The following is a 20,063-nucleotide window of genomic DNA, read 5'->3' on the forward strand; positions in this document are numbered from 1 at the left end:
TCTTTGTAGTAATATTGGTTAACTGTTTGTCCCGGAGGCACCCACTCTTTATGAACAATTCCCTTGGAATCAAAGAAGCACACAAGCACGCATTTCACTTTTGTCTTTGACATGCGAGCTTTTTTTGGTCTGAGTGATTCCTTTGAGCACCATTGTGAACTTCGGCGTTTTGTCTCTGGATCGTACTGAAAAAAAAAAACAACTTTTATCACCAGTAATAAAACGGCACAACAATTCTGGATTGATTTCCGTTTGCTCTAACAGATCGGCTGCCACATTTTTCCGTGTTTACCGCTGTTGTGGTGTGAGATTTTTGGGGACCATTTTTGCACAAATCTTTCTCATACCAAGATCTTCAATTATTATTAGACAAACCGATTCTCAATTGATGTTCAGTTCTTCTGCAATCATTTTCACGGATAATCTTCGATCAGATCGTACGAGTTCACGCACCCTGGCCAAGCTGACATCCGTCCGTGACGTTGATGGTCGTCCACTACGGTCTCCATTTTCAGCATTCGTTCTGCCTTCACCGAACATTTTATGCCAACGAAAAACTTGAGCCCTTGACATAACCTCCTCTCCAAAAGCTTCCTGAAGCTTACCATAAGTAGTCGTCGCGTTTCCACCCCATTTGACGCAAAAAGAAATGGCATACTGTTGCTCATTATAATTCAGTTCCATTTCCATGACAAGAGACACAAACACGTGCACACTTATTACAGCACAACTCACGACCGAGCAGTTGCATCAATGTGCCGCTTGGACTAGAAGCAGCTTATCGACCAAAGTCAAAGACATTGTGCCTACACAAGCCTGCAGGGTTGCCACATCTTGCAAAGAAATTCAGTCTCATTACTTTATTGTCGCACCTCGCATACCAATGAAAGATGAGTTTTTTAAGCATCTGTCAAAACGTTTAGTAATATTTTTGTGGAACCTCTGTCCGCCTGCCTCGTTTGTCTGTCTGTCTGTCCGATTACAATCCAACTTCGGCATGTTTAAAATGGTGTTTTCAATCAGGTATTGAAACACTGTTTAATACACTTTCTAAGTAATACATGGTTTTATTAAAGTGTTTTAATAAATGTTTAAAACAAATAAAAAATTCATTTATACGTATTTTCACCCATCTACTGGGTAAACTTCACGTGAGGGGGAGAGGGACACCATCCATATCTCACCAAGGGGAGAAGGGATCCAGATGTTAAAGAAAAGCCCTCCCGTAATTAATTGACATCCCCTTCAGACTACGAGCACTTGTTCATCTTTGGTACTGTGTAACACATCTCTTCTTCTGGAAGCTTTTTGGTTTCCATATTTTTGGAGAAGGTAGTAGGACCCAAATCAGTAACAAGGTCCAGTAAATATGGCCTCTGAAATGCATACCTTAACCCGTCAGTACACGCAGGTGGTCTGTCAGACTAAGGAGAATATCTTCACATTAATGCAATGTCTGAAAGTTGTTTCCAAGAAGCTATCTTCACAGTACCTTTAAGTGAGTGTAATAGGAGTCGTTTGGTATGGTGTATCTGGTATTTCAACAACAGCACTTCCGGTTAGCTCACAACAAAGAGGTCTAGGGTCTCACAGGCCAGCCGCGTGCACTGGTGTCAGTTTATTGTTAGCTCCGCCGAGGTTATTCACGCGCGCTCATATTTGCGGTATCTGCTTAGTTTAATGGAAGAACAGACTTTTTCGTGCTTTGTACCTTATTTTAGTGTGTTTTAAGTGTTATAACTGCGTTATGGCTTTTTCTTACGAGGCACAGGAGGAGAGAATTAGGAACTTGATTGAAGAAGTAATGGCTGAAAGTGACGCTGGTGATTCTGAAGATGGAGAAATCGACTTTGAAGAAATCCAGGACCCAGAGTGGAAAAGTGATTCCGGCACCGAACAAAAAACGTCGAGTGATGAATCAGAAGACAGTGATTGTGGTGCTGACAGTGATGTGTTTGTCGGTAAAGACGGAACAGTATGGAACTCACGTGCTCCGCCAAAGAACTCCCGCACACGTTGTCATAATATCATAACTCATTTATCAGGTGTGAAAGGTGCTGCGAAAAGTGCTACAAATCCTCTTCAGTGATGGGAACTGTCTCTTGATGAAAACATTATACACATACTCGTTCACTGCACTAATAGGTACATTTAAAGTATCCAGGGAAACTTTTCAATCGAAAGAGATGCAGAACAAGCTAATAAAGCTGAAATAAAGGCCTTATTGGGATTATTACACTACGCTGGTGTAATTCAAGATTTGTGGCAAGATTTATGGCGGACAGATGGCACAGGAATTGAAATATTTTATCTCACAATTCGCATAGACAGATTTCGTTTTCTCCTCCGATGCCTCAGATTCGACGATAAACAAACGAGAACGGAAAGGGAGAAAACAGATCACATGGCGGCGATAAGACAGGTGCTCAGTCTAATTGTTGAAAACTTTCAGAAGGCTTACACAGTTTCTGAATACGTGACAGCTGATGAAAAACTAGAAGCATTCTGTGGAAGATGCAGATTCGGACTGTACATGCCAAATAAGCCAAACAAGTATGGAGTAAAGATTTTTGCAGCAGTGGATGCCAGAATGTTTTACACATTCGACATGGAGGTGTATGTTGGGCAACAGCCTGAAGGCCTTTACAGACAGGAAAACAGAGCAGTTGAACTTGTTCAGAGACTTTGCCAACCTATCCTGAATACAGGCCGCAACATAGCTTGCGACAATTATTTTACAAGTTACGAGCTTGCAAACACGTTGATTACGAAGAAGACGACCATCGTTGGTACCCTGAGGAAGAACAAGAGACAAGTCCCAAGGGGATTTATTAACACTAAAAACCGACAAGAAAAGTCATCTACGTTTCGGTTTCAGAAAAATTGCACCTTAGTCTCTTATGTCCAGAAACGAAATAGTGTGGTATTGCTACTGTCAACGATGCACCACAATGGAAATATTGACGAAAATACAGGGAATGATAAAAAACCAGCAATTATCACTTTCTATAACCTCACTAAAGGTGGAGTTGATATTGTAGACAGAATGAGTGCAACATATTATGTAGTTAGAAACACAAGAAGATGGCCAATGGTTGTTTTTTATAGCATCATAAACACAGCTGCGAAAAGTGCTGCTATTATTTTCAACTCAGATCAGAAAGAACAACTGAGAAGAAAAAAGTTTTTGAGGCAGCTTTCTTTTGCGCTTCTGCATGATCATCTTCAGCAAAAATATTGCCAAGGAAGATAACTGAGAGAATTGGAGAGCTTTGCAATGTGAAAATTTCTGAAGTGAAGGACGGTGTGTGGACTGCAGAACAAAAACAGAGAAACAAGATGTATTTGTAAGAACTGCAAGAAATATATTTGCCTTGAACATTCTGTTACTGTGTGCCAAGACTGTATAGACAAAATATCTGGTTGAATACATGCATTATTTTGATAACAGCTAAATTTTATGTATCTCCATTTGTGTAAATATTTTTGACCAAAATATTAAATTTATCCCTTAAATATATTTACTTAACTGATTTTTAATTATATTACTTCATTTAACAACGCTTCCCTCCATAATATACATCTAAATGCAAATTCAGAAAGATAGAAACTGCAAGGGTCTGTGCGACCAGCTACGTGTACTGCCGTCTTGTTTCCAGGTGGTTGCACCGCCGGATTAAGAAGCAAGAGGACTTGTTCATCTTCGCTACTGTGAAACACATCTCTTCTGTTGAACAAATGCCCACAGTCCTTACGGCAGGGCCCACAAGGCAAGCCAAACTTCCTGCGTGCGTCGTGTGCGGGCCACGAGCGGACCGAGGCCCGGTCTGTCACTCGGATTCTTTCGGTCCTTCTCGGAAGTAGTCGGAACAACGCGACATTTCGTTTAGCATTGCGGTGCGGCATTCTGCGGTCGGCACAACACTCTGAATAGGCAGAATCGTGGTGTCAGCGCTGTTTACCATTCGCTGTTTGTTCGTGGTACGAAGGACGTCACAGGTCCAGTGACTGCACAAAAAGAGGTAGTCTAGCGATCTGTCGTCACAGTCCTTTAAAACGAATGGGAAAAACAGAAGGGAGGGCTGAGAATATTCAGTTCGCTTAAGCGACCGAAACGACATTATAGTACCACGCAAAAAGAATTTAAACTTTTAGATGACAATGTAAGACCAAAAATTACAACGATCAACAGACGGGATTCATTGTTCCGCACGCCAAGAAGCACTCCGTGTTAAACTTGCAGGCATGGAGCACTAGAAGATATTGTTGGTACGAATTGTAAAACTTGTGAAGTCGCGCCCATTATTCCATTATCGGTTACAACGGTTTTCAGTGGGCGGAGATTTCATACATTACTGCAAAGTGTGTTGGTTAACTCAAGGATCATGTCTAAAACAATATTTCGATTTAAATCTCGCTATTTTTGAATTAATGAAGAACAAAGGAGAACAGGAACGAAAATTAGAAATGGTTCAAATGACTCTGAGTACTATGGGACTTAACATCGGAGGTCGTCAGTCCCCTACAACGCCGGCCGGAGTGACCGTCCGGTTCTAGGCGCTACAGTCTGGAGCCGAGCGACCGCTACGGTCGCAGGTGTCCTTAGGTTAGTTAGGTTTAATTATTTCTAAGTTCTAGGCGACTGATGACCTCAGAAGTTAAGTCGCATGGTGCTCAGAGCCATATCCCCTAGAACTTAGAACTACTTAAACCTAACTAACCTAAGGACATCACGCACATCCGTGCCCGAGGCAGGATTCGAACCTGCGACCGTAGCGGTCGCTCGGTTCCACACTGAAGCACCTAGAACCGCTCGGCCACAACGGCCGGCACGAAAATTAGAACATCTGGAATGTATTGCAGACTTCGCATTTAAGTTGACGTGACTGCACACTGCCCACAGAAATACATTGCGACGTAACTTCTTTCTGATTTTACAGAGATGCATTTAAAAAGAAAATCGCACTGTAGAAGGAACACCTTCTGACAAAGACAGTCCAGTGCCCTAAGCTCACTGGCGCTAAAGAAAGGGCGAAGTTTGAAGCATTCATTGGGACCTTGTAAGAATTACCAAAGAAGTTTCATAAAGGTTTTGAGGACACTGTCAATCTTACATCTGTTTTCGAGAGCGTTTGCCGTCTCAGTTGAAAGCGCCCCTATGCTTGTGGAGATGTAACTGATTGACGTGAAAAATTCCAGGTTTAATTACAAATCTTTTTACGTTAAAACTCTCCAGGACGTCTACATTGCTTTTCTCAGGTACATTCTCCAGGTATCCATAATGAGGATCGCAAAAGTGCTACAGTATTTCGATCGACATATTTGTGTGAACTATTTTTTTTCGATTATGAAACTAAATAAATCACGATTATGTGGCAACTTGAGTGCTAAACTCTGTGAGATGTCTGTATATGTCCGTATGCCGACGGTTTGTACCACATAAAAATTATATTGTCTTCACGCGCCGAAAATAATTAATTAATATGGTAAAATAGTTTTGCTTGTGATCTGTGTTGTTGAGAAATGTGAAATATAAAACCAAGTCATATGTAGTACGGCTGTTCTGCCATTTAAAAGCGGCGCGTTCGCTGTTTTCCCATCTTCCCCCTTCTGACGCTCAGACAGAGCGGTGTGGCGGCAGGGGATATGTGAAGCGAGGCTCAGTGATTTGGCATCGGGCCCTGGCAGCGACCGCGAGCCGAAATCTTGGCCATCCCTGTCTTAAGGTATGCATTTCAGAGCGGATTTTTATTGGACTTTTCTCTTGTTTTCGGCCCGCATATCGTGGTCGTGCGGTAGCGTTCTCGCTTCCCACGCCCGGGTTCCCGGGTTCGATTCCCGGCGGGGTCAGGGATTTTCTCTGCCTCGTGATGGCTGGGTGTTGTGTGCTGTCCTTAGGTTAGTTAGGTTTAAGTAGTTCTAAGTTCTAGGGGACTTATGACCACAGCAGTTGAGTCCCATAGTGCTCAGAGCCATTCTTGTTTCGGTCCACACTATCTCCTCCGAAAACATCTAAATCAAAGAGCTTGCAGTAAAAGAGATATGTCTCATACAATCGAAAATGAACAAGCGCTCATAGCTCTTAAGGCATGCAAATTAGATCCCACAATTACTACACATTTTTCGTTTTGGTCCATACTAACACATCTGAAAGTTTCCTATCCTAAAATATTAGCAACAACAGTGCCGATATGTGTATTCCACTTTCAAAGGTATCAGAACGATTTTCGAGTATAACTTCAGTCTCGGTCGTTTCCGGACCAGGATCCATTACCTCAAATTCATACACTTTCGTTTCTCCCCTTCATCTCTGAAAGTTTGTAACATCGTCACTGAATCACCCTGCATACGTTGCTAGCAGTAAAAGGGGTTATTGGTGTGCTTCTGGATGTTGTGCCGAGTTGTTGCTTCCAATATTTCAATATTTCGACTACCGACCCAGCACGTGCTGCCAGTTTTGCTGTTACGCGTGCTCGTTGCCTGGAATCCAACCAAACTGCGAAATATTGTTGGTCTCGTGTCGCTACTTATAGCCGAGTTTGACTCCCGACACGCACTACGCCCTTTGATAATACACACATCAAAAATGTTTTGCATCACCTCGGCTACGAGAGTTCCGGAACCTGTACGGAAAATTGGAATAAAGATCAACATAAACATCATTTCCGCCCTTTTTATTCCTCATGAAAACCACACACTGCATGTTGTACCACCATACAGCGAGACCTTCAGAGGTGGTGGTCCAGATTGCTGTACACACCGATACCTCTAGTACCCAGCAGCACGTCCTCTTGCATTGATGCATACCTGTATTCGTCGTGGCATACTATTCCCAAGTTCATCAAGGCACTCTTAGTCCAGATTGTCCCAATCCTCAACGGCGATTCGGCGTAGATCCCTCAGAGTGGTTGGTGGGTCACGTCGTCCATAAACAGCCCTTTTCAATCTATCCCAGGCATGTTCGATAGGGTTCATGGCTGGAGAACATGCTGGCCACTCTAGTCGAGCGATGCCGTTATCCTGAAGGAAGTCATTCACAAGATGTGCACGATGGGGCTGCGAATTGTCGTCCATCAAGACGAATGCCTCGCTAATATGCTGCCGATATGGTTGCACTATCGGTCAGAGGATGGTATTCACGTATCGTACAGCGCCTTCCATGACCACCAACGGCGAACGTCGGCCCCACATAATGCCACCCCAAAACAGCTGCCAACCTCCACCTTGCTGGACACCGTCAGGTGGCTTGCGGAGTATGGATGTAGATGTAGATGTAGATGTAGATGTAGACAGTGTGTCTAAGGCGTTCGGCCTGGCCAGGTTGCTTCCAAACACGTTACCGACGATTGTCTGGTTGGAGGTTCAAATGGCTCTAAGAACTATGGGGCTTAACATCTCAGGTCATCAGTCCCCTAGACTTAAAACAACTTAAACCTAACTAACCTAAGGACATCACACATATCCATGCCCGAGGCAGGATTCGAACCTGCAGCCACAGCAGCAGCGCGGTTCCAGACTGAAGCGCCTAGAACCGCTCGGCCACAGCGGCCGGCTCTGGTTGAAGGTATATGCGACACTCATCGTTGAAGAGAACATGATGCCAATCCTGAGCGGTCCATTCAGCATGTTTTTGGGCTCATCTGTACCGCACTGCACGGTGTCGTGGTTGCAAAGATGGACCTCGTCATGGACCTCTGGAGTGAAATTGCCATCATGCAGACTATTGTGCACAGTTTGGGTCGTAACACGATGTCCTGTGGCTGCACAAAAAGCATTATTCAACATGGTGGCGTTGCTGTCAGGGTTTCTCCGAGCCATAATCCGTAGATCGCAGTCATCCACTGCAGTGGTAGCCCTTGGGAGGCCTGAGCGAGGCATGTCATCGACAGTTCCTGACTCTCTGTATGTCCTCCACGTCCGAACAACATCGCTTTGGTTCACTTTGAGACGCCTGGACACTTCCCTTGTTGAGAGCCCTTCCTGGCACAAAGCAACAATGCGGACGCGATCGAACCGCGGTATTGACCGTCTAGGCATGGTTGAACTACAGACAACACGAGCCGTGTATCTCCTTCCTAGTGGAATGACTGGAACTGATCGGCTGTCGGAACCCTTCCGTCTAATAGGCGCTGCCCATGCATGGTTATTTACATCTTTGGGTGGATTTAGTGACACCTCTGAACAGTCAAAGGGACTGTGTCTGTGATACAATATCCACAGTCAACATCTATCTTCAGAAGTTCTGGAAATCGGGGTGATGCAGAACTTTTTTTGATGTGTGTATTTCATTATTCAGAGGTCGCACCGATATCCCGTGAAACGCAAATCCTCCCAGCGTTTTCCAGCTGTGGCGGATTCGGTGACCGGAGAGATTTTAATAAATTCAGGGCCCGGCTCCAAGCCTTGTTTAATTTGTAACATCCGTCCCTGCTTAATAGTTTTCCTGACATCTTTATTTTGATAGACTCCTTAATTATACTGTCCCAGAAACTAGGCGTTTGCAGCACGATACTGGTCCCATCGTATTTCATTTCATGATTATTTTCGAGGCAGTGCTCGACTACAGCTACAGCAATGTTCTAGTCAGGTGTGTCGCTGATGTTCCTTGCGCCTCTCCACGACTGTTCCGATAGTCTGCCTCACGTCAGACATGCCACATTGGCACGGAATGCGATACACACCATCTTCCAGAGACCCAGATTTTCTTTAACACTGCTAAGAATACCTCTTATCTTAGTTGAAGGGAACGAAATATACTGGTTGCCATATTCCCGTAGCAATACACCGATCTTCCCCGATACCGGCCCAGTACAAGGTAGATAAGTTATTTTTTGTCACTCTTCCTCGGGCTGAGTCTCAATCTGTCTCAGCAAAACTTGCTGCACCTGAAGAAGACTGATGGGTCCGTCGTCAAGTTACTGTGCTTAAAATGGAAACAACAACTCGGCAGACCATTCGGAAGCACACCATTAATCAACTGCGCCGAAAAAAACGTGGGAGATTTATGAATATTTTCAGCGTGTAACAAGTATTAGATCATTAAATTTTCATTCAGTTTCAAAATGATACCCATCATCGACATCAGTATGAGGTGAGAACCTTTTGGGCACGAACACACACGTTTATTCGTTGTGGCATGGAAGCAATTTATTGCTATGCTTGAAACACATGTCTCGTCAGTTCATGGAGACTGTTGGTTGGACGTTGGTATCAAAGTATACGTGTTCCTATCGCTCTATGAATGACGAATCAGAAGACCGGGCAGGCCCGTCTAGGACTCGTACATCCCTCGGGGTGTCGGGGGTGTGAACTGCAGTATAGGGATTTGCAGCATCCTGATGAAATGTGCCATCTAATACCCTCGTCATGAACGATATGTCAGCGGGGCTTACTGTTCTTGCCACAGTGCATTCGGTCTCCCTTTGACAATTACCAAATAAGCCCTGTTGTCCTATCCAATACCTCCACAACCCATGATTTCAGGAGTTGCAGAGATCTGGGTCTCGAAATTCGTTGATTTCTGCGACCTTTCACCTGATCTTCTTCGGTCCCGTTGGCATCGATCGTACCGCTACATGCAGAAGCGAGAATCATCGATGAACAGTACATAATACCATTTGTGACGTCCCCTCTCCCCGTTTTGTTGTCGCTGTTGATGTTGAGCCGCTGCTATTAGAGCTCGGTCGGTGGAATGGAGACGCGACGCGCAGTGATGGTTGTCCCCGTCGGATAAAGTGGAACAGCACCTGAAAATCTCTAAAGAAAATTGCTCCTTGCGTAATGTATGAAAGTCCGTTTGCGAGTCCGCACAGGCTTCTCAGCGATGCGAACTGCTGATTTTAATTGTCTGTTATGGTTTTATGATGATTTGCTATGCCCGGTTAGTTAGTTATTGCAGTATTGAGTGAATCATTCATCACCGGCGTCGTTTCACACCACTGAAGCGAGGAAAAATCCATCTGCGGTTCAGTATCAGTAGTTGTTGTTACGTTGCTAGGTAGAATTGTTCGCTACGGCACGACGCAAATCCAGAGATAATCTATAATGCTATCTTGCTTTCGTGCGTCGTAATATTATTTCTGAAAAACACTCCTTTCAATGCTCAATGTTCATCAGATCACTCTTTCAATTAAAATGTTCACAGTTAATTAATTTTGATCATCAACTAGCACACAGTTCAATTAATGATGGAGCCAACACGTGAGATTTCCATTACTGAAGAAAAATTTTTATTGTTCCTTCTTAGCAGTTAGTTTATAATCATCACACCACAAGCACACCGATCGACCACGTCAATTACGATTCTTTTCAGTTCGGTGATCGTGACAATTACGACAACTTTTACAATCGGCGTATTTGCATTATATTCGTGTGGTCGTATTAATGTTTCCTACTCAGGGCTAATCAGGTATTGCAGTCTTCGATACTATGTCCATTCTTCGTTGTAACTGTTCTCTCTGATGACTGTTGAGTCCAACAATAATATCTACAATAATTAACGTTTATTAACTCGTCGTACACTGTCAGAATATCACTTCAGTTCAAGTTCTCAAGTCAGAATAACTGAGAACAAAGTCCTCGCATCTCTACCACGCAATAGTACTTTTTTTAATAGAAACAATCTCGTAGCGTTCCGTTTGTAGTACTATAACAAACGGTGCTCTCTCACGACTTGATAGCAAGCAAGCTAGCAAACGACTAACATTTCCATGATCGAGCATTGTTGAATTTCCTTTTCGCCGCGTTTACAACTCTCTTTCACAATAAATGTTATCTATGACCGACGTATTACTATGGACTTAACTTTCGTCGTACTGATTTGCAGTTATTACTGAGATGTTTGATAGCTAATTAAAAATATCCTTTCTTTCTTTCTACCTTTACATCATGACATACTCAGTAATTATTGAAATTGGTGTTCGTCAAAACATTAAGGTGTTATATTATTGTCAAAGTTGTCGTACCTGTCATTATAACACTGTTCCCTACTTTAAATTATCATGACATTTTTATTTGGGTTTTCTCGTTTCTTGGGGTGTCACACATTCAAAGCATCAGTTTACTCTGTCTCTACATCACGCAAGTCTGTGTTGTCTCTGATATGATATCAGTGATAAACGATGCATGGCAACTATGGATCTCAAACCAGCTTCGAGTCATCCGTTCCCGACGGGTCGCAGTGAAACTCTGCTTGTAACCTCTCCCTGGAGTTCATCTGTAGAGTTCACCTGTATATTCGTCAGAGCCAGTTTATAAATCCTACGATCTGCTCGTGGTGTAGTCCTTCAGGAAGCACGATGCCTTTGCTTCTTGCCACAGTGTTGTCCTGACTGCATCTCGTCACCTCTCTTCCGCAGACATTGCACTCTACCCAATGTCTTTTTGATCAGTAAATATGATACTCCCATGTTCGTCATGCCAATGATTGGCACTTTCTCAAAGTCCACAAGATGGTGATCAGCCGCACTTGCACCACCTCTGGGCATGCTATGCTAGGATCTCCACCTGAGAACATCTGGTTGCATTAGCCATACTCGCTATCCATCGTGTAGTTATGCACTTCTTTAGCGGAAGGAAAGCCGTTAGTGTGCACTGGTAATATTGAAAATAAGTTTGCAGAAGGCTGAAATTTCAATTAACATATCCCACAGTCACAGAAAAACTGGATTACTAGTGTGGCAGCGTTCGGTTATGGAGATCATGTTGAAACACTTTCCATTTCCGTCATTGTAATAGTGGATTACAGAGAAAAATCGTTCTCACGTATGCGACAGGTGTAAACTAACAGATTACCATTTCATTTACTGAAGTGTAGACATCACAGGAAATGCAAAGGGGAAAGAGCGGTGCTACGTAGGGCAAAACAGGTCTTTGACTTAATCCATGATTGACTACGATGAATTTATCTTGTTATAATTGTGTTTTTTATCTAATTAGCCTACTAGTTCATGTGGTTTGTAGCACATTCATTCGTTTGTTTTAGCCTCTCAACTGCAATGACGTGATTGTTCTGCAAGATAGTCGAAACTCACGAATTTCGCAAAATGTATACATGACGAGAAATCTTTTCTCTATAGGTGCTCAAATAGTACCATGTTAATCCGTTCTTGTACTGTGATGCTCAAAAGTATCCGAATGAAATGAACTGCATTTCACCTGATCTGCATGCAGAACGCTTAAAATGCCTGTCTTGCATGTCCTGTAATCTCTTTGTAGTAAATTCGTTTGACCATGCAAAATGAATATCACAAGAAAACACTGTTATTTACGGCATTCAGTCCAAATGTAAATTAATACGACGATATTGTAAATACTAGAAAACAAGATTTTGAGACAGTTCTATGACAATTCGTAGTATTTTTGGTCTCTAAAAAGTTTACCCACACGAACTAAGCGTCGCTCCAGTGGTGAATTGTTTTACATAAACTAGTTGTTGAAGTAACCAGTTTAAAAAACGCGATTAACAGCGGCATGCGCTCTATGGAAACCTCAGCGCTGATAGCGTATCACCAGTAATTTTACTGTACTTATGATTCAAGAATAGTTAATTGTGCTCATGTTTAAATTTTAAAGAATATGACGAACTTTTTTTGTTCTGAATCTGAATTCAAACCCAGCACCAATATCCATTACTAACAAAGCAAAATTCTCGTACCTAACCAAGACTCGATCACGGCAACGTTCGTCATTGCTGACTAATCGTAAAGGGACGTGAAATATCTAACTTTTCACATGTGTCAGGGTACATGAACCTGAAAATAAATGACGCAAATTTTGCTACTGAAACGGGAATCCTATTAAGACCCTTATTTCCCTGTTAACTAACTACGAAAGACGTTTAATACAGTTTCATCCACAGGTGACAAAGTGTGGTGCGCGTGTTTAAAATGGAAATCTCTTGATGTAAAGTTTTGTGAGAGGGATTCGAATCCAGCACAAAATCGGACTTTTAACTAAGTAAAACAGGTGTTAGTTATCGATTTTTTTCACAAGTAGTGAGATGTTTGAACCTGGAATGACACAGTTCTTTTTCTGTCGGAGATTCGAACACGACACTTACCGCCCTTGTTTTCTATTCAGGAATAGACGTTAAGTATCGATTGTTTGTTCACAAGTAGTGAGATCTGCACATGTTGATAGAAATAACAGCGTCTATCGTTATTGTTGGCAACACACGATGGGACATTAAAAATGAAAATTATAATTAGTCATTAGTACTGTGTGCATATGCTACGGCTTGAAATGAAATCATGAATATTTTGTGTTTGACCAGTATTCGAACCCAGATATGTACCTTTCGTGGAGACCAAGAGGAGTTTACTATCTTGAGGAAAACAACGAAATGATCGAACTTTATCCTTCCGAGAGTGTCAGATACCGTGAAAAATGAGATCGGAATTCGAATCCCAGACCAGCACAAAATTTTCTACGTCTCAAGCTGAAATAAAATAAGAGCCCTGAGAGCTTAGATGACCACTGTTTTATTGTAAAATAAAATTTCTAATGTAAGAAAACTTACTGCTGACAGAGATTCTGTTTGCCATTTGCCGTGACTTCCCCCTCTATCATGATACGAACTAAACCGACTCTGCCCCAGATGATATCGAAGGGATATCATATTCAATGCGTATTCTGAACTACGGCGCAACCTGACGTTCATTACTTGGTGTTACAGGAGGTGAAGTAGATCTGATCTTGTCTGTTGGAAATGGACGCCTAAAATGGGACTCGAACTCATTCTGTGCACATATCAAACGTGAATTATCCAACATGGCCGCGTGGTGTAGCCGCACGGTCTGAGGCGCGTTGCCACGGTTCGCGCGGCTATCCCAGTAGGAGGTTCGAGTCCTCCCTTGGGCATGGGTGTGTGTGTTGTCCTTATCGTACGTTAGTTTAAGTTTAATTAAGTAGTGTGTAATCCCAGGGACCGATGACCTTTAGCAATTTGGTCCCGTAGCACTTACCACAAATTTCCAATATCCACCATGACACTGTAGCCCACATTTGACAGGCTCATGATTATGTAACGGAAGGTACGATATATAGTATGATAGGTCTGACCCTCTGACTCCCTCGAAGTGAATTCCAGACTGTTCAACACATTCATATCTTGGCTCTGTTGTACCATTGATCGGCTACTAAATGTGTACATTCAATATGCTCAATACGTTCTCAAAAATCGCAAATCATTGATTGAAATACCATCAAAACCAGTTTATACGCTGTTTTAACTGCTCATCGGTTACGGTTTAGTTCTGACACTAATATAAAAAAGGAGATCCAAATTAGACACGGTGAAGAAAAACTTGATCTCTACTAATTGGGTAATTATCAGCAAGTTTCAGACGTAAAATAATGCTAGTGTCATTTCAGTGCTATGTAAAGACGCTTCTTGCCAACATAGCCTCGAACCGAAGCCATTTGACAATTTCCACTATTTCAACAGATTTCTTAGTTCGAGAAATATCACTGCAGAGAAAGACGTTGCCAGATAATTCGATTATTACTATCATTATTGCTATTGTTTACGTCATTTAGCTGCTGCTAGAGGTGTGGTTGAAGGAATTCTTTAATTCTTTTTGGTCATTTTTAAAAGAGTTGTCCAAAAACAAGCAGTAATTTAGTTCTTTCCATATCTAGAGAATACTTTTCAAGTTAATATTGGACATCTCCAATTATTCATTGCTTACACAAAAACTAAATTAATTGAGAAAGAGTTTACTTGATAACTGAAATCGTATTGCATTGCTTAATTTACGTGCACTTAGCAACGGCGCTTTAAAAAGCTGGCGGTAAATACCAGGCAATGTTAACGTCTTCTGTTAAATGTCACGGTCATTCTTTCCAGATGACTTGGTCGACAACCCTATCTCAAGTAATACAAGGACTACGATACCGCAGAAGCTCAACTGTTTTAGTTGCTATAAATTCAAATGCTAGCCTTCTGCGTGGTACAACTTCACATTTGGCGGAATTAGTTTACATTTAGTTATCCACTTCAACAATTTAGAAAAATATTGCGTATTTGGAAACCTCACATCCGACTCAGTGGCCTTACACCTAAACGCCAACCAGAAATTCTAACTCTGTCGAACACCAGTTTCAGTGATCTGATGTAGCGAAGACTGTTTGCCAGTGCTCTTTCTCACCGGAACATTCTCATTTGACTTATTGGGCTCCATAACTACCCTGCACCAGTAATTTCGCGCGGAAGCAGAGCTTATGGATTGCAGAATTTAATAGTGCCCTCGCCTTCAGTCCTCTAAGTGCCCCACTTACACTGGTCCTGCATCGTTTCACGTGCCAGGTAGTGCAACATTGTACTAACACTAGCTGTGCGCTCGTACTGCCAACTTCATTGTTCGTTTCACTTGACACTGTAATCACTGAAACAAAATAATATAACCTCCAAATATGAGAGGTTTCATTTCGTAAAGCCTTTCCTTCTGTCAGTCAGCTTTTCTCTTTCAACCAGCGAAATGTGACAAGATGTGCTAGTAATAGATTCACAAACAGGTGTTTAGTAGTGTTAGGAAGATTTCTTGAGCGCTGAAGGAATTTACTTTCCTCTAAAAACGTCTTAAGTAACTAAGTTCACACATGTCCCTAATAAAAAAATGGTTCAAATGGCTCTGAGCACTATGGGACTTAACATCTGAGATCATCAGTCCCCTAGAAATTAGAACTACTTAAACCTAACTAACCTAAGGACATCACACACATCCATGCCCGAGGCAGGATTCGAACCTGCGACCGTAGCGGTCACGCGGTTCCAGACTGAAGTGCCTAGAACCGCACGGCCACGCCGGACGGCCTGTCCCGAATAAGAAAAGCTCATTGCCCAGGTAGCAAGATGTTTAAAAACAAAGTTCGTACACTCTGAGGCAGGTCGTCTTTTCGTCTGATAGCACAACGTAAGTTCTTTTGCCCTAAGAAGTATCACTAGTTGTGTTCCTGTAGCTATGTAAATCATTAATTGAAACCATGACTAGCGTCAAAGAAATTAAAAGTAAAATTTGGATTGACGAAGCAATTCAGGTCATGTTACTCCGCCTTTCGTATGTTTTTTGTCAAATCTGTTACCCCAAGCGTCACACTACACATCTCGGTAACACACAAGTGGAAGGAGAGCGTAGTCATTAACACTGTAAGCTTGTAATGTGTAGCTGCTAAAATTACGAAACGATTATCAACCGAAGGCTGAGTTCATTCTCAACTTGATGCGTATTTACAGTAACGCAGCGAATGGAAGCAATATGTCTTTGCCTTCCTCCAGCGAGCATTAGAAACCGTATACTCAAATGCGTGCAACACTATGAATGCTTTTAACGCTACCATTACGTCTTCCTCCTATACTGATAATTCTTTTTTCACAACAAATTAAAATTTGTGGAAGTGACAGATTTCGAATCCAACAGCTACACATTACAAGCTTACAGTGTTAATGACTACGCTCTCCTTCCACTTGTGTGTTACCGAGATGTGTAGTGTGACGCTTGGGGTAACAGATTTGACAAAAAACATACGAAAGGCGGAGTAACATGACCTGAATCGCTTCGTCAATCCAAATTTTACTTTTAATTTCTGAAACCGCTGTTATTATTACTAGATATGATGTTAGGAGACAAAATACATTTCCACGACATTCGAAATAATACTTAAGAGGAACATATTTATGAAATATTTATGAAAGCATTTAGTCGGCAATGAATTTACTTTAGCGGCAAAGGAAATGCTCTCCACCTAGCATAGCACTTCGTTTCCTCTTGTCCTGCTGTATCAGCGCCGTTTCCCGCTCCCTACGATACAACAAATCTACGATTCGTCTCTTGGCGAGGAGAAAGGCGGATGAAGGCAACGTCCACCGTTGTCGTACCTCTGGACGTCCATGGCCTACCACTGAGGTTCAAGACAATAGCATACTCCACCGTAGTGATGAAGGCCCTTTCAGGACCAGTACAGATATTAGGAACATCCCTCAGCTAAGAGTGAGCAGATCGACGATACTTTATCGTCTCATAGAGACCAAGTTATATTTACCGACAAGAAAATTTTTATCTTCTGCATCAAATAGTTCGATCCATGAATATCGTCCAAATGGAGAGAGGTTCGACAGCAAATACAGCCAGCAGAGGCAAATATGTGGTCGAGTTTCTGTCACAGTTTGGGGACGGATTCAGCAAACGTTGAGGCGTTTTGTAGCACGGAACCTGCCGCTTTCTTGTGACTACAACTGCCAAATAATGGAGGACATAATGCTTCCTTCTGTTCGTCACAGATTTTCTGGAGGCAGAACCATCTTCCAGCATTATCGTTCCCCGTGAATTGTGTGAAACACTGGTTTGAAATGAACGGACACGTTGATCTGTTGGACTGGCCACCGAATGATGCTGACCTCAATCCCATAGAGCATGTACGGACAGAGACGGAGAAAAAGTACTAGGAGTAGAAGACCTGCGCCAACAACCAAGCCAGCACCGCCAGAAGCAGTTCATGATGTATGAGAAGTGACACAGAATAACAGTTTCATCCGGAAACTTGTTACCGCTGTTCTTCGGCGCCTAAGAGCAGTTGTAGAGGAGGGGGGCAACTAGACACGCTACTGAATCTATTGTGCTATTATGCAGAAAACTTTGTTAAAACAAACGAATGTGTTGTTTTTCCTTCGATTACTTTTCTTGAACATTTACGTTACTACGAACCAAAAGAATATTCTTTTGTCTTAATATTTTTAAATAAAGGTATAGTGTAACAAAATCACAAATGGTTATGCAACAATGGTTAAGAAATTTATTTTAGAAAAGAGGAGAAGAATATACACGCTAAGACAAAAAAAGCTGCACCACGAAAGAATTATCCGAATGGCACGGAAATCGACAGACGTGATGTAAGTGTTCAGACAAACAAACGATTACAAATTTCCAGCCGGCCGATATGGCCGAGCGGTTCTAGGCGCTTCAGTCTGGAACCGTGCGACAGCTACGGTTACGGATTTGAATCCTGCCTCGGGCATGGATGTGAGTGATGTCCTTAAGCTAGTTAGGTTTAAGCAGTTCCAAGTTCTAGAGAACTGATGGCCTCAGATGTTAAGTCCCATAGTGCTCAGAGCCATTTGAACCATTTTGAACAAATTTCAGAAAAATTAGATGATTTATTCAAGAGAAAGAGCTTCACAAATTGAGCAAAGTCAATAACGCGTTGGTCCACCTCTGGCGCTTATGCAAGCAATTATCCGGCATGGCCTTGACTCATAGAGTTGTTGGAAGTCCTCTTGAGAGATACTGAACCAGATTATTTCAATTTGGCACATTAGATTGTCAAAATCCCGAGCTGGTTGGAGGGTCATGCATATAATGCTCCAACCGTTCGCAATTGGGGAGAGATCCGACGACCTTGCTGGTCAAGGAACTCTTGTCGTGTGTGGGCGGGTATTATTTTGTTGAACTGTAAGCCCAGGGAGCTGTTAGGGTGCCGCAGATGACAACCAATGGGGTCCTGCTACGAAAAGAAATGGCACCGAAGACTATCGCCCCTGACGTCTGCGGACAGTCAGGTTGGTATCCCACTACTGTCCGGGGTGTCTCCAGGCACAAATCTCATTGACTGGAGTAGAACTGTCCTCAGTAATGAGTTCCGCTTCGAACTAATCCCCGACTACAAGCGAAGACGCGTGTGGATCTACCTTAGAAACCAGTGGGATACCAACGTGACTGTCGCCCGCCGTACGGCCCGAAAACCGGAAGTGATGATCTGGGTTTCCATTTCTTTCGAAATTCTACGTCCGTTTTGTTGCCCTCCATTGCAAGCCATCCTGGGCTTACATTTCAGCAAGATTAAGTCCATCCACTCAGGGCGAATGTTTCTACTGCTCGTCTGCTCGTCTTCGTACTTGAGATCCCCTAACTTGCCCAGCAAGGTCGTCGGATCTCTCTCCAAATGAGAACGTTTGGAGAGCTATGGGCAGAGCCCTCCAACCAGCTCACGATTTTGACGATCTTAAGCTCAAATTGGACATAATTTGGAACGGTATCTCTCAAGAGAACACCCAACAACTCTTTAAGTCATTACTATGCCGAATAATTGCATGTATAAGTGCCAGGTGTTCACCAAATCGTTATTGACTTGCTCAGTTTGTAAAGCTGTTTCTCTTGAATAAAACATCTAATTTTTCTGACACTGTAATTATTTGTTTGTCTGTACATGTACATAACATCTACCGATTTACACTGATTTCCATTCCATTCGGATAATTGTTTCGTTGTGGGGCTTCGTTTTTTCTTTTTTTCTTTTTTAGGGTATGCACATCAATCAGAGTCACTCTATTTCACCTTTTTCAGTCGTTCACTTGACTGTGGACTTGAGATTATTTCACAACCATAGATCAAGAAGACCAAGACCAACTTGAAAAGCCGGCCTTTGAGGCCGAGCGGTTCTAGGCGCTATAGTCTGGAACCGCACGGCCGCTACGGTCGCAGGTTCGAATCCTGCCTCGAGCATGGATGTGTGTGATGTCCTTAGGTTAGTTAGGTTTAAGTAGTTCTAAGTTCTAGGGGACTGATGACCTCAGATGTTGAGTCCCATAGTGCTCAGAGCCATTTGTACCCAACCTGAAAATATCTTTTCTTCAGATAGTGTATGCCGCCAGTGCCGATGAAGCCAGCAAAGATAAACTAATTAGTTTTTTTACGTCAAGAATAATGCATCATATTCATTTGTGTACTCTTTATTTAGATGTAGGCAGGATGTCAAAACCGAAGAAAGCATAAAAGAGAGGTCGTTTACTTTTAATGCCGAGCAGAAAGTATAATAAATGAGAGAAAATGTGGTGAAAGTCCTGCGGTGTGGACGCAAAGCCGAACTTTTGAGACCACTACTTCCTCAGTCTGTTAATCTGAGTGGTTTAAACGCTACAGTTGTTTTTGCCCTCCTAAAGTACTAAATCTTGCAAGGAATTATGTTTTAAGGAAATGACAGGTTTCGGATCCACTACTTGTAGATCAGAAATTTACCTACTTAAACACAACGCCATTCCACCAATCCACATTACTCGCAGAAGGCAAGAT

This window comes from Schistocerca cancellata, chromosome 4 (assembly GCF_023864275.1).
Source record: "Schistocerca cancellata isolate TAMUIC-IGC-003103 chromosome 4, iqSchCanc2.1, whole genome shotgun sequence".
NCBI classification, from domain to species: domain Eukaryota; kingdom Metazoa; phylum Arthropoda; class Insecta; order Orthoptera; family Acrididae; genus Schistocerca; species Schistocerca cancellata.